Source organism: Dendrobates tinctorius, unplaced genomic scaffold (genome assembly GCF_039654945.1).
Source record: "Dendrobates tinctorius isolate UK_male_01 unplaced genomic scaffold, ASM3965494v1 ptg000019l, whole genome shotgun sequence".
In the NCBI taxonomy this organism is placed as follows: domain Eukaryota; kingdom Metazoa; phylum Chordata; class Amphibia; order Anura; family Dendrobatidae; genus Dendrobates; species Dendrobates tinctorius.
The window spans coordinates 63922707-63937939 of record NW_027361687.1 but is presented as its reverse complement, the minus strand read 5'-3'; the positions used below and the strand labels follow the sequence as shown (position 1 = coordinate 63937939).

Genomic DNA, 15233 nt, shown 5'->3' with positions numbered 1-15233 from the left:
TCCAGGTTAATTTGTCTTGCATACTGACAAGAGACTGCTGCAAGTCGTGCACTACCTGGACCAGCGCCTCCTGATAATTTGGGTGTCCTCTGGTATTGGCACCCTGGACAGGCATCACACCAGACGTGTTGCTGTCTTCCTTGCTTCGGGCCACTGCTTCTGCCAGGATTTGACGGAATGAATGAGTCGGATCTACACGGACCCGTTCTGACAGTGCTCTCCTCAAGGATGAGTTGTGCAGTCCCAGAATGAATTGTTCCCAGAGTATCCGGTCTTTGGAGCCCATGCCACCGAGCCCATCCGCCTCTTTCCTTTGCACTTCTGCCAACACTTCTTGCAGTGCTGTCGCATACTGAGAGATCCCTTCTTCCTGCTGCAGTCTAGAGAAAAATTTGGCATGGAGGTGTCCCGCGCTAGCAGTCTCGCCTTAGATCTCTTCCAGGAATTTCACTAGCTCCTTCAGGGTACTACGGGTGATTTCTGGCTGTAGACAGATGTTTTTACCGGCCTCTCCCTCCAAGGCAGTCAACGCAATGTCCACTTCAAGGTCTGTGCTGATGTTATAAATCTTCAGGGTGCTTTGCAGCCGGGACACCCAATCAGACAGGGGCATATTATTGCCATCAAATTTTGGAAGCACACTAAATATGGTGCCCATAGGGAGTGTCCTTGCAGGGGTTCCACCAATGCCCACAGCATCCCCACTAGCACTAGCATTCTCGCTGTTGCCGCCTTTTGCCTGCATCTTGGTGATAGTCACCCTGCTCGCAGCGCAACTTGAAGCGATGGCCAGGGGACAAGATGAGGTGCAAACAACAAAGGGTTAATTTATTTACAGGCAAGGAATACAGTGCTAGGAAAGTGTAAACAGGAGTATGCAATGACATAAAACAATTTACAAAAGCAATATTCTCTAGCTGGGCCATACAAATGGCATGGTGCACCAACTATTACAGATCAGTGTATTCTTTCAAAATGCAAAACAATACAATAAAGTACAGTATGATGCTACTATAACTGTAGCCTGACTGGCCGCTGCTACTTCGGCCGCACGGCTACCGTGCTCTGTTTATTGCAGCCTATTCTAAGCCCTAAACATGTGCGCACACGGGGTTAACACTCACGGTAAAGTTGGTGTCTCAGTTCCTTCCTGGGGCCCCCCTGCAGTTCTCTGCAAGATGATGCGATGTCCTCCCTGAAAGCTCTGTGCAACATGGTCTTGTCCTTGTGTGATGATTCCAAACCTGTTCCTAGAAATGGTGAACTCCATCTTCTAAATTCCTTCCTTGTAGATCTTCGTGGCTTCTCGCAGTAACACAGGAAAACCACCTTCGTTATCCCCAGAAGGGTATACACAATCCCATAAGTTCAGTCAGTTCTAAGCTGCACGTTTTTCTCCTCACAGTCAGTCTCCTGCAGACTCCCAGCTCCAAACACTCACTGGGAAAACAGCCCCTTCCCTCTCCATAGCTGGAAGAGCAAACCAAAGCAGTCTTTTGAAGGGTAGAATCGAATGTGCCATCACATCAGCCAAGGGGGTGCTGTCTCTTAAAGGGGCAGCATGTCTCTGATGTCCATAGCAATGTCAGCCCCTTACACACATATACTGGTCTTAGTCATTAGAGATAATTTAAGGATGGTGTGCTGGAGACAGGAACGATACTACTTTTCAGAGGATGTGCTTGAAGCTGGATACCACAGCGTGGTGGGAGTGCTTGATGAGAGAATACTGAAGGGCAAAAAAAAGAAGAGATGTGCTTCAAACAATCCACTGATGTATTGAAAAAGTTTTTTATTTGCTTTTTAAAAACATGAAAAAACAATGTGGGTAACACAACAAGGCAGAAATATGACCAACGCGTTTCAGCAATTAAGCCTTAATCATGGTATACACATACACAAAGTCATCTAAGTTACATACTCTACCATAGAATGCATCAGGTGGAAGATCAATTTCAAATCAAACATCAAGAAATTAACCCTTCCTGGCAAAGAAGGAAAATAGACAGGAAAAAAAATTATATAAACATACGTATAACAACCAGGAACAATAATTGAAAACAGGACACTGAAAAAACATATATTAACCCCTTCCTGCCATCCGACGTACTATCCCGTCCATGGGACCTTGGCCCCTATGCCCATGGACGGGATAGTACGTCTACTGCGATCAGCGGCGCCCACGTGGTGAGCGCCGCTGATCGCGGCCGGGTGTCAGCTGATTATCACAGCTGACACCCGGCACAATGTGTCAGGGGCGGTCACGGACCGCCCCCGACACGTTAACCCCTTGCACACCGCGATCAAACATGATCGCGGTGTACCGGGGTTTAAAGGGAAGCATCGGCAGGGAGGGGGCTCCCTCCGTGCTTCCCTGAGCCCCCCACGGCAGCGCAATGTGCAGCGCTGCCGCGGGGGGCTCCTTTCCTGCAGGCCCCCGAATCCAAGATGGCGACGGGGGCCTTCGGGGGCCTGCAGGAAGCTGGCTTCCTCAGTGCCTGCAAAGCGCAGGCATGAGGAAGCCTTCTGCACTGCCTGTGACAGATCGCTGATCTGTCACAGTGATCTGTGATGTGACAGATCAGCGATCTGTCACAGGCCAGTGATGTCCCACCTGGGACTATTTAATAAAGTTAAAAAAAAATAAAAAAAAGTGTTAAAATAATTTAAAAAAAATCGCCAAATAAATTAGAAAAAAAAAAAATATTCCCCCAATAAATCCATTTTTTGGAAATAAAAAAAAAACCAATAAAAGTACACATATTAGGTATCGCCGCGTCCATAACGACCCGCCCTATAAAACTGTCCCATTAGTTAACCCCTTTAGTGAACCCCTTAAAAAATAAAAATAAAAAACGAAGCAAAAAATAATGATTTATTATCATACCGCCAAACAAAAAGTGTAATAACGCGCGATCAAAAAGATGTATATAAATATCCATGGTACCGCTGAAAACGTCATCTTGTCCCGCAAAAATGAGCCGCCACACAGCATCATCAGCGAAAAAATAAAAAAGTTATAGCTCGCAGAATAAAGCGATGCAAAAATAATTATTTTTTATATAAAATAGTTTTCATTGCATAAAACCGACAAAACATAAAAAAAGACCTAAATGAGGTGTCGCTGTAACCGTACCTACCCGAAGAATAAAACCGCTTTATCAATTTTACCGCACGCAAAATGGTGTAAACGCACCCCCCCAAAAGAAATTCATGAAACGCTGGTTTTTGTTCATTCTGCGTCCCAAAAATCGGAATAAAAAGCGATCAAAAAATGTCCCGCAAAAAATAAGACCTCACATGACTCGGTGTGTCAAAATGCGGAAAAATTATAGCTCTCAATATGTGGTGATGCAAAAACTATTTTTACAATAAAAAGCGTCTTTTAGCGTGCAACAGCTGCCAAACATAAAAACCGCCATAAATAGTAAATCAAACCCCCCGTTATCACCCCCTTAGTTAGGGAAAAATAATAAAATTAAAAAAATGTATTTATTTCCATTTTTCCATTAGGGTTAGGGCTAGGGTTAGGGTTAGGGCTAGGGTTAGGGCTAGGGTTAGGGTTAGGGCTAGGGTTAGGGTAGGGTTAGGGTTAGGGTTAGGGTTAGGGCTAGGGCTAGGGTTAGGGTTAGGGCTAGGGTTAGGGTTAGGGCTGAGATTAGTGTTAGGGGTGTGTTGGGGTTCGGGTTGGAGTTAGAATTGGGGGTTTCCACTGTTTGGGCACATCAGGGGCTCTCCAAATGCAACATGGCGTCTGATCTCAATTCCAGCCAATTCTGAGTTGAAAAAGTCAAATGGTGCTCCTTCCCTTCCAAGCTCTGCCATGCGCTCAAACAGTGTTTTAACCCCACATGTAGGGTATCAGCCTACTCAGGACAAATTGCAAAACAATTTTTGGGGTCCAATTTCTCCTGTTACCCTTAGGAAAATAAAAAATTGGGGGCAAAAATATCATTTTTGTGGAAAAAAATGATTTTTTTATTTTCACGTCCGAGTGTTATAAACTTCTGTGAAGCACTTGGGGGTTCAAAGTGCTCACCACACATCTAGATAAGTTCCGTGGGGGGTCTAGTGTCCAAAATGGGGTCACTTGTGGGGAGTTTCAATAGTTTAGGTACATCAGGGGCTCTCCAAACGCACATGACACCCGCTGACCATTCTATCAAAGTCTGCATTCCAAAACGTCACTGCTTCCCTTTCGAGCCCCGACGTGTGTCCATACAGTAGTTTTCTGCCACATATAGGGTGTCAGCGTACTCAGGACAAATTGGACAACAACTTTTGGGGTCCAATTTCTCCTGTTACCCTTGGGAAAATGAAAAAATTGGGAACTAATTGATCATGTTTGTGGAAAAAATACGATTTTTTTATTTTCATGCCCGGGCATTATAAACTTCTGTGAAGCCCTTGGGGGTTCAAAGTGCTCACCACACATCTAGATAAGTTCCTTAGGGGGTCTCGTTTCCAAAATGGGGTCATTTGTGGGGGTTTCCACTGTTTAGGTACATTAGGGGCTCTCCAAAGGCAACATGACACCCGCAGACCATTCCATCAAAGTCTGCATTCCAAAACGTCACTACTTCCCTTCCGAGCCCTGACGTGTGTCCATACAGTAGTTTTCTCCCACATATGGGGTGTCTGCATACTCAGGACAAATTGGACAACAACTTTTGGGGTTCAATTTCTCCTGTTACCCTTGGGAAAATGAAAAAATTGGGGACTAATTGATCATGTTTGTGGAAAAAATACGATTTTTTTATTTTCATGCCCGGGCATTATAAACTTCTGTGAAGCCCTTGGGGGTTCAAAGTGCTCACCACACATCTAGATAAGTTCCTTAGGGGGTCTAGTTTTCAAAATGGGGTCATTTGTGGGGGGTTTACACTGTCTAGGTACATTAGGGGCTCTCCAAAGGCAACATGACACCCGCAGACCATTCCATCAAAGTCTGCATTCCAAAACGTCACTACTTCCCTTCCGAGCCCCGACGTGTGCCCATACAGTAGTTTTCTCCCACATATGAGGTATCAGCATACTCAGGACAAATTGGAAAACAACTTTTTGGGTCCAATTTCTCCTGGTACCCTTGGGAAAATAAAAAAATTGTGACTAAAAGATCATGTTTGTGGAAAAAATACAAATTTTTTATTTTCACTCCCGGGCGTTATAAACTTCTGTGAAGCACTGGGGGGTTCAAAGTGCTCACCACACATCTAGATAAGTTCCTTGGGGGGTCTAGTTTACAAAATGGTGTCATTTGTGGGGGGTTTCCACTGTTTAGGTACATTAGGGGTTCTCCAAAGGCAACATGACACCCGCAGACCATTCCATCAAAGTCTGCATTCCAAAACGTCACTACTTCCCTTCCGAGCCCCGACGTGTGCCCATACAGTAGTTTTCTCCCACATATGGGGTATCAGCATACTCAGGACAAATTGGACAACAACTTTTGGGGTCCAATTTCTCCTGGTACCCTTGGGAAAATAAAAAAATGGTGACTAAAAGATAATGTTTGTGGAAAAAATACAAATTTTTATTTTCACGCCCGGGCGTTATAAACTTCTGTGAAGCACTGGGGGGTTCAAAGTGCTCACCACACATCTAGATAAGTTCCTTGGGGGGTCTAGTTTACAAAATGGTGTCATTTGTGGGGGGGTTCCACTGTTTAGGTAGATCAGGGGTTTTCCAATCGCGACATGGTGTCCGATCTCAATTCCAGCCAAAAACGTCAAATGGTGCTGCTTCCCTTCTGAGCTCTGCCATGCGCCCAAATAGTGGTTTACCCCCACATGTGGGGTATCAGCGTACTCAGGACAAATTGCACAATAACTTTTAGGGTCCTGTTACCCTTGGAAAAATAAGAATTGAGGGTGAAAAGATCATTTTTGTGGAAAAAATATTATTTTTTAATTATACGGCTTTATGTTATAAACTTCTGTGAAGCCCATGGGGGTTCAAAGTTCTCACCACACATCTAGATAAGTTCCTTAGGGGGTCTAGTTTCCAAAATGGTGTCATTTGTGGGGGGGTTCCAACTGTTTTGGTACATCAGGGGTTTTCCAATCGCGACATGATGTCCGATCTCAATTCCAGCCAAAAACGTCAAATGGCGCTGCTTCCCTTCCGAGCTCTGCCATGCGCCCAAATAGTGGTTTACCCCCACATGTGGGGTATCAGCGTACTCAGGACAAATTGCACAATAACTTTTAGGGTCCTGTTACCCTTGGTAAAATAAAAATTGGGGTGAAAAGATCATTTTTGTGGAAAAAATATGATTTTTTAATTGTACCGCTGTACGTTATAAACTTCTGTAAAGCCCTTGTGGGTTCAAAGTTCTCACCACATATCTAGATAAGTTCCTTGGGGGGTCTAGTTTCCAAAATGGGGTCACTTGTAGGGGGTTTCCACTGATTAGGTACATCAGGGACTCTCCAAACGTGACATGGCGTCCAATCTGAATTCCAGCCAATTTTGCATTGAAACGCAGTGAAACACGTGATGGTGTCTCCGCAGTGTCGGATGTTGATCTCCATGAGGTCAATCATCCTCCCTTTTTCATGGTCTTTTACTAGGCATTGCTCCTACTAGCCAGTTTCCTACTCCACACTGATGAGGGGCAATACCCCGAAACAGCTGTCTATGGATGGATACCATGTTTTGGCATAGGTGGTTTCCTTCATTGGAGACTGCCCTTCCCGTGGTTGTTCCTTCCCGGTGAAAGACCTGGCTAGTCATTGCTTGCGTTGAGAAACATGTGATGGTGTCTCCGCGGCTTATGTTTTTGCATATTATACCCATAATAGGCGCTTTGGTTGCCACTAATGTGAGGGAGTGTGGGAGCCGGATGTGGTTCGTGGCCATTTCTTAAAGCTGAACATGGCTCGCGACCCTCTCTCAGAGCTGAACATGGCTCGCGACTCTCTCTCTGAGCTGGGTGTGACTTGTGACCCTCTCTCAGGGCTGCATGTGGCTCGCGACCATCTCTTTGAGCTGGATGTGGCACTTGAGGTCAGAAAGGTTGAGGACCACTGCTTTAGGGAGATGCGGGTTTAGTAGTATGTAAAACACCTGCATCTACAAAGGGGGGATTGTGTTGTGGGAACCCTTGGATCTTGGTATACTGCTTCTGTGGAAAAACTTTGACTGTCATTATACCCATAATAGGCGCTTTGGTTGCCACTAATGTGAGGGAGTGTAGGAGCCGGACGTGGTTCGTGGCCATTTCTTAAAGCTGAACATGGCTCGCGACCCTCTCTCAGAGCTGAACATGGCTCGCGACTCTCTCTCAGAGCTGGGTGTGGCTTGTGACCCTCTCTCAGGGCTGCATGTGGCTCGGGACCATCTCTTTGAGCTGGATGTGGCACTTGAGGTCAGAAAGGTTGAGGACTACTGCTTTAGGGAGATGCGGGTTTAGTAGTATGTAAAACACCTGCATCTACAAAGGGGGGATTGTGTTGTGGGAACCCTTGGATCTTGGTATACTGCTTCTGTGGAAAAGCTTTGACTGTCATTATACCCATAATAGGCGCTTTGGTTGCCACTAATGTGAGGGAGTGTAGGAGCCGGACGTGGTTCGTGGCCATTTCTTAAAGCTGAACATGGCTCGCGACCCTCTCTCAGAGCTGAACATGGCTTGCGACTCTCTCTCAGAGCTGGGTGTGGCTTGTGACCCTCTCTCAGGGCTGCATGTGGCTCGCGACCATCTTTTTGAGCTGGATGTGGCACTTGAGGTCAGAAAGGTTGAGGACCACTGCTTTAGGGAGATGCGGGTTTAGTAGTATGTAAAACACCTGCATCTACAAAGGGGGGATTGTGTTGTGGGAACCCTTGGATCTTGGTATAATGCTTCTGTGGAAAAGCTTTGACTGTCATTATACCCATAATAGGCGCTTTGGTTGCCACTAATGTGAGGGAGTGTAGGAGCCGGACGTGGTTCGTGGCCATTTCTTAAAGCTGAACATGGCTCGCGACCCTCTCTCAGAGCTGAACATGGCTCGCGACTCTCTCTCAGAGCTGGGTGTGGCTTGTGACCCTCTCTCAGGGCTGCATGTGGCTCGCGACCATCTGTTTGAGCTGGATGTGGCACTTGAGGTCAGAAAGGTTGAGGACCACTGCTTTAGGGAGATGCGGGTTTAGTAGTATGTAAAACACCTGCATCTACAAAATGTATTATTCTTCCCCTGACTAGGGTCATCGGTCACATTGTAGCCTATTTTTCTTAGATTTTTTAAACTTGAGTGCAAGGTAACTTATATTAAGAGGTGAAGTTGCCTCCACTAGAGTTATTTTGAGCTTTGATGCAGTACACAACCCAGGTAGGCAGTCTATATAATGTGGCATGCCTCTGATTGCCTTCTTGGTGTGAGGGACATGACTTCTGAATGGTGACCTGTGAAGGAAGCTGCAGGGGTGATTGTGAACACTGAAGCTTTACAAGCTGTGAAAAATATGCAGGTTTGTGGGTTATGAGGAGAGTCTGGTTGGAGACTTTGCAACTGTAAAGATAATGAACCTCTAGAAATAATATGAGGGTGGCAGGCTGCACTATAAGTAAAGTTGGCTATGGGCGAACAAAGGATCTTGTTTGAAAAAAGGACCCATGAAAGACTGATAAGACCATCGACTGAATTCTTAAAACTGTGTCATAAGCTGGGTATAATTCTGCAATTCCTGTTACAAACAGGTATTGTTTCATCCTTGAAGGCAAGATGAGCAATACCCTCTTCATACAATGGAGATTGGTTGAAAGGGGAGACCTAACCAAAAGCCTTCATAATCTAAATCTTGGAAAACGAGTGAGTTATCTCCCTATGTAGGTGTCTCGTGGAACTTGGGAAGTTGCTGTCATTTGTACCAGTGTCCAGAGAGCAAGGAAAAAACTGGAAGGAAGAGATTAGACAGGGATACCCTTCACAGAATTTTGTGTCGGTTTTCTCTATTGAATCGAAAGAGAAGTCACCAGAGTTGATGCCACAAATGCTACTTGATCTCCATTGTGATCTCCATCAAGGCCCTATTGGTGGTTTTGTCCAAGGCCTATTCAGTAAAGGCCGAATATAGTCTGAGTGCCCAGTTAAGGCCATCCATTATAATCTGTGTTTGACCATAGATTAGTTCAAGGTCAAGGTTGTACTATTTATAACATTTATGGTGCTTTGTCAGGATATTAAGGGATGACATTCAAAAAAGCAGGGGGACATGTAAGAGTGGGAAGGAACATAAACTCCTGCAAAATGTGGTACTTAGTTGCTTTTATTATTGTACAGTGGGGAAAATTAGTATTTGATACACTGCCGATTTTGCAAGTTTTCCCACCTACAAAGAATGGTAAAGTCTGTAATTTTTATCACATGTACACTTCAACTGTGAGAGACAGAATCTTTAAAAAACAATCCAGATATTCACATTGATTGATTTTTAAATAATTAAATTGCATTTTCTTGCATGAAATAAGTATTTGATCACCAATCAACCAGCAAGAATTCTGGCTCTCACAGACTTGTTAGTTTTTCTTCAAGAAGCCACCTACTCTGCACTCTTTACCTGTATTAATTGCACCTGTTTGAACTCATTACCTGTAGAAAGGATACCTGTCCACACACTCAGTCAATCAATCACATTCCAACCTCTCCCCCATGGTCAAGACGAAAGAGCTGTCTAATAAAACCAGGGACAAAATTGCAGACCTGCACAAAACTGGGGTGGGCTACAGGACAATAGGCAAACAGTTTGGTGAGAAGGAAACAATTGTTTGCACAATTATTAGAAAATGGAAGAAACACAAGATGACTTTCAATTATCCTTGGTCTGGGGCTTAATGCAGGATCTTGCTTCAAGGGGTAAGGATGATCCTGAGAAAGGTCAGCAATCAGCCCAGAACTGGTCAATGAGGACCTAGTTAGTAACCTGAAGAGAGATAGGACTACAGTCTCATATATTACCGTTAGTAATACACTACATCACCAATGATTAAAATCCTGCAGGGCACACAGAGTCCCCCTGCTCACACCAGCACATGTCCATTTAATGTTCACTATTGACAATCTAGATGATATAGACAGGCTTGGGAGAAGGTCATGTGGTCAGATGAGACCAAAATAGAACTTCTTGATATCAACTCCACCCGCTGTTTGGAGGACAAAGAAGAATCAGTATAACCCCAAGAACACCATCCCAATAGGGAAGGATGGGGGGGGAATAATGAAACTTTGGGGATGTGTGGCGCCCCTGAGGCTTCAGTCACCACAGAGGTACTGCACCTTCTCCTAAGGTGTGGTGCCCCACCATCCAGGTAGGGTGGGAACTCTCTTTCACATTCCAACACCTGCACCCCACACACAGGATAGTTCAGCAGGGACCCATCCATGCTTTATGCTGGAAAGGTCATAGGGTGCCTTTTGTGGTCCCTGGCTTCGTAACACGGGAGGTGCTGGGGAGGCGGGTGGAGTTAGCTATAAAAGAGAGGGAAGGTGTAGGATTTCAGGTTAGTCTGGGGTGAGTCCCAGAGAAGGAGGTCAGTCAGACGGGGAGTCTGAGAGAAGAAGCCACTTGGGGAGGAGTGGGGATCCTTGGAAGACGGGATGGAGGAAGGAGTGCTGCAGCTGCCTCAGTGACCTGAGCCAGCTGGCACGGGAAAGGAACAGAAGGAAGGAGACGTAGACTGGAGACTACAGATTCCATGAGAGAGATAGAACAGATCGGAGCGAAGGAGAATAGAAGGACGGTGGGAAGCAGGTTGAGAAAGAGAGAGAACCCTTCCAGTCCAGAGCGCAAAGGCTGAGGCCCGGTCCCCGAGGTTGATTGGATCTTTATGTCTGGCAACAGACACCGGAGGAGTAGTGAGCCACTAACGCCTTACTCCCATCATAGACTAAGAACACAACAGCAACTGGATAGTGAGCCGGGATGCAGAGAGGAGTCCCCGAAGCAGGCTACAGCTGTCTGTCATACAAGTAGAGACTAGGAACACCTAGAGAGAGGCATTCCAGGGTAACTAAGTACTGGAGTGCTTCGCACCTAAAGGCGCATTGGAGTAGTCGTTCAGTAAGGTACATATTGGCGGAGTGTGGAGGGGAGAATCCTATCCTGCCTGGAGGTTGGCTGGGGCCCTGACCTGAAGAACACAGTGCGGAGGCAGGCATTTGTGTGAACTGCAAACAGTGAGTAAAGCTTTGGAACCGCATACTCTGGTGTCCTCCAGTTATTCCAGCACCGCTACACCTGGGTACCAGCCTCTATGCCATTCTGCGCCTCTCCTCATCCATTGCACCTACACTGCCCTGGGACTACAGCTCCACCTGTGGGGAGCTACACCATCTTTGCTGCACCACACCATCAGTCCCAGAGGATCTACATGCAGCGTTGGCTCAACATCTCATTTGCCAAACACCACGGGTGGCGTCATGAACTATCCAAATAAACTTTAACACCATTAACATCACCGCCATTGTTATTGGGCGCCCAGGGCCACGGACCGGGTCACCGCTGCTGTGACACATTCCCCCCTGACACTGGCCCGGTACCAAGTACCCCACAGCCCTGGGTGTGAGGGGTGATCCAATTTTGGCGTCACGAACAGGATGACGAGACCCGATACCATCGGGTTCTGTGTGCCTTGGATTTACAACTTTTGAAAATGTGCAAGAGACCAAATTTAATAAACTGTGACATGAATCTCAAAGATGGCCGCTGGCATGGAGAAGAAGGGCATGAAGAGATGGGAGGTCATAAGAAAAGACCGCGAAGAGTAGCGGGCCTTCCCTGCCTGATTTACTATGTGACAGATGCATGGCCCACCCCCCGAGGGGTTCATATACTGGCTTGGTATGGAGGCGCTGGAAGAAGATGCCGCCCCCGGAAGGAGGGGCAGAGGAAGCCAGTGGCGAGCAGAAGGGTGGAGCAGGAAGAAGAACGCCAGACCGCCATTTTGGAGAGTGAGGGAAGGAGGCCTGCGGAGCGCGGGGAAATGGATCTCCCTGGCGCCATGTCTGACGGCTCCAACCCGAACTCCGGGACGAACCACCAGCAGTTAGAAGCTGAAATAGCTGAATTGACAGCCAGTCTGCAGCTGAGGAAGGAAGCCTTGGAGAAGCTGAGACGGCAGCGCGCCCCGGCGGGGCCAACACCAGCGGTACCCCCTACATCGGTACCTGCCGCTACCACACCGGACAGTCCCCAGGCAGCGCTGATCTACACCTCTACCCTGACTGTGCGGCTGAGTGCCGCTTGCCCGAAGGAGTTACCGGAGGACCCGGGAGTGGAAGCGGAGCTCCCGCCCGGACCTGACGCGGCTGCGCAGGTCCCCGCAGAGACACCTGCGGATCCGGAGCCACCATCCGCTCCATCATCACCTGCACCGGCGCAGAGGCCGCACCACCAGGAGACCCCAGGTATGTCGGATGTTCCTCCACCTGGGAAGGCCCTGGGGTGTACCGCAGTTGCAGCGGCTGGCCAGGTCGCCCTGGATCTGGTCTGGGACCGGGAAGCCAGTCCCCGGGGGGGGGACACCGGAACCCCCAACGGTGGTACCGCAGGCCCCAGCAGGCAAAAGCAGGTCCCGGGAGGAGGGAGAAAATGAGGCCCATTGCCGAACTCTCATCAAGCAGCTGGCAGCTGAGTACCGGGTGAGGGAGCAGCGGAGACTGGCTGTACTGGGCCCGGATCTGAAGAGAAAAGAGAGGGCCTGTGCTGGACATTACAGTTCCCAGGATGCTGCCAGATGGGGGCAGGTCCTCAATGATAATCAGGAGCGGGGGTTCGGATTCATTGCAGACCCCAAGAGGATGAGTGACTTATTGTTTAACCGGAGTGACGTCGAATCTCTCTTGCACAAAGGACACCCTGATAGAAACCTGCAGCCTGGGGAGTATGTCACCTTTACCCACCATGAGGGGCTCAGGGGATGGTACACCCTGAATGTACGACGTATCCCTACAGAGTTCATTGAGAGGTACCTGCCATCGAAACCAGTCAATGCTCCTCCACCTACGGTCAACACCCAAGATACCCAGGTACCTGTTACCAGGATGTCAGCTACGCCAAGGTCGACTCAAACCCGGCAGCCTAAGAAGATCTCTGGTCTGACACCGTGGGAAGAGGAGTACTTGAGGATTGCCAATGACTACCTTGAATCTGGTAGCCGCTAAAAATGTAAATCTCGTTACCCAGGAGGGTTTGTTTGCACCAGTTGTGCCTTTTTCTGTTTTTTTTTTTGCTATCATGTTTTGTTTTTCTGGTAGCACTTTTGTTGCCTAGTTTTTGCAATGGCAGCGTTTTCCACAATTTGAACTAGCGGTCATGAACTTGGAGTGATCCAAAAACTTTTATTGTAAATAGTTGCACCTCTTTAGGTGCCCTTTCTTGGTTTTACATATAGGACCCTTTTGTGAAGATAATGGTTACACAAAGACACTTTGCGAAGATGGTGTTTTTGAATGGACACTTTTCGAAGAATGATGTCTACCTCAGAGGACACTGCAAGAGATCCCGGCTGGGAGCAGTGTTCAGCACTTTGCAAGAATCTTTGAATGTTTTATGATGACGTATTTGATAATGTTGTGTCTTATGAAAAGTAAATGTCTTTTATAGCATGTTTGATACAGAAAATTAGAAAAGTTTTGAGATAGAATGTGAGAATTGAATAAAGAATAAAGAATTGAAAGTGACAGGTGACAGGCCAAGTACAGATGGTCAGTGTCTTGCATCCAGTAGAGAGAGAGAAGGAATATTTGCACTTTGAACTAGGAATTGCACTTAAAGAAAATTTTTGATACTAAGATAGGAAGTTAGCCTGTTTGTAACGTTTAAGAAATGTGCCTCCTACATTAGGAAGATTAGATAAGTATTGTTAAACAGCATATCAAATTTTTGTGTGTTCCTGTATTGTACTTTTGTTGTCTTGCAGCTCGCGGACGTGCTGTGTTTAATGGGGGGTATGTGGCACCCCTGAGGCTTCAATCACCACAGAGGTACTGCACCTTCTCCTAAGGTGTGGTGCCCCACCATCCAGGTAGGGTGGGAGCTCCCTTTCACATTCCAACACCTGCACCCCACAAACAGGATAGTTCAGCAGGGACCCATCCATGCTTTATGCTGGAAAGGTCATAGGGTGCCTTTTGTGGTCCCTGGCTTCGTAACACGGGAGGTGCTGGGGAGGCGGGTGGAGTTAGCTATAAAAGAGAGGGAAGGTGTAGGATTTCAGGTCAGTCTGGGGTGAGTCCCAGAGAAGGAGGTCAGTCAGACGGGGAGTCTGAGAGAAGAAGCCACTTGGGGAGGAGTGGAGATCCCTGGAAGAAGGGATGGAGGAAGGAGTGCTGCAGCTGCCTCAGTGACCTGAGCCAGCTGGCACAGGAAAGGAACAGAAGGAAGGAGACGTAGACTGGAGACTACAGATTCCATAAGAGATATAGAACAGATTGGAACAAAGGAGAATAGAAGGACGGTGGGAAGCAGGTTGAGAAAGAGAGAGAACCCTTCCAGTCCAGAGCGCAAAGGCTGAGGCCCGGTCCCCGAGGTTGATTGGATCTTTATGTCCGGCAACAGACACCGGAGGAGTAGTAAGCCACTAATGCCTTACTCCCATCATAGACTTAGAACACAACAGCAACTGGATAGTGAGCCGGGATGCAGAGAGGAGTCCCTGATGCAGGCTACAGCTGTCTGTCTTACAAGTAGAGACTAGGAACACCTAGAGAGAGGCATTCCAGGGTAACTAAGTACTGGAGTGCTTCGCACCTAAAGACGCATTGGAGGAGTCGTTCAGTAAGGTACATATTGGCGGAGTGTGGAGGGGAGAATCCTATCCTGCCTGGAGGTTGGCTGGGGCCCTGACCTGAAGAACACAGTGCGGAGGCAGGCAGTTGTGTGAACTGCAAACAGTGAGTAAAGCTTTGGAACTGCATACTCTGGTGTCCTCCAGTTATTCCAGCACCTCTACACCTGGGTACCAGCCTCCATACCATTCAGTGCCTCTCCTCATCCATTGCACCTACACTGCCCTGGGACTACAGCTCCACCTGTGGGGAGCTACACTATCTTTGCTGCACCACACCATCAGTCCCAGAGGATCTGCATGCAGCGTTGGCTCAACATCTTATTTGCCAAACACCACGGGTGGCGTCACGAACTATCCAAATAAACTTTAACACCATTAACATCACCGCCATTGTTATTGGGCGCCCAGGGCCACGGACCGGGTCACCGCTGCTGTGACACATTCCCCCCTGACACCGGCC

General features: G+C 47.4%; 1 protein-coding gene across 1 annotated transcript in view; it reads right to left on the bottom strand.

Annotated features, from left to right (window-relative positions):
• Window positions 1–1022: 1022 nt before the first annotated feature.
• LOC141083008 (uncharacterized) overlaps window positions 1023–15233 on the bottom strand; it is a 354683-nt gene continuing 340472 nt past the window's right edge. The window contains exon 2 of the transcript XR_012230621.1: window positions 1023–1729. The gene's annotated coding sequence lies outside the window, so the exon portion shown is untranslated. The remainder of the gene's footprint in view (window positions 1730–15233) is intronic.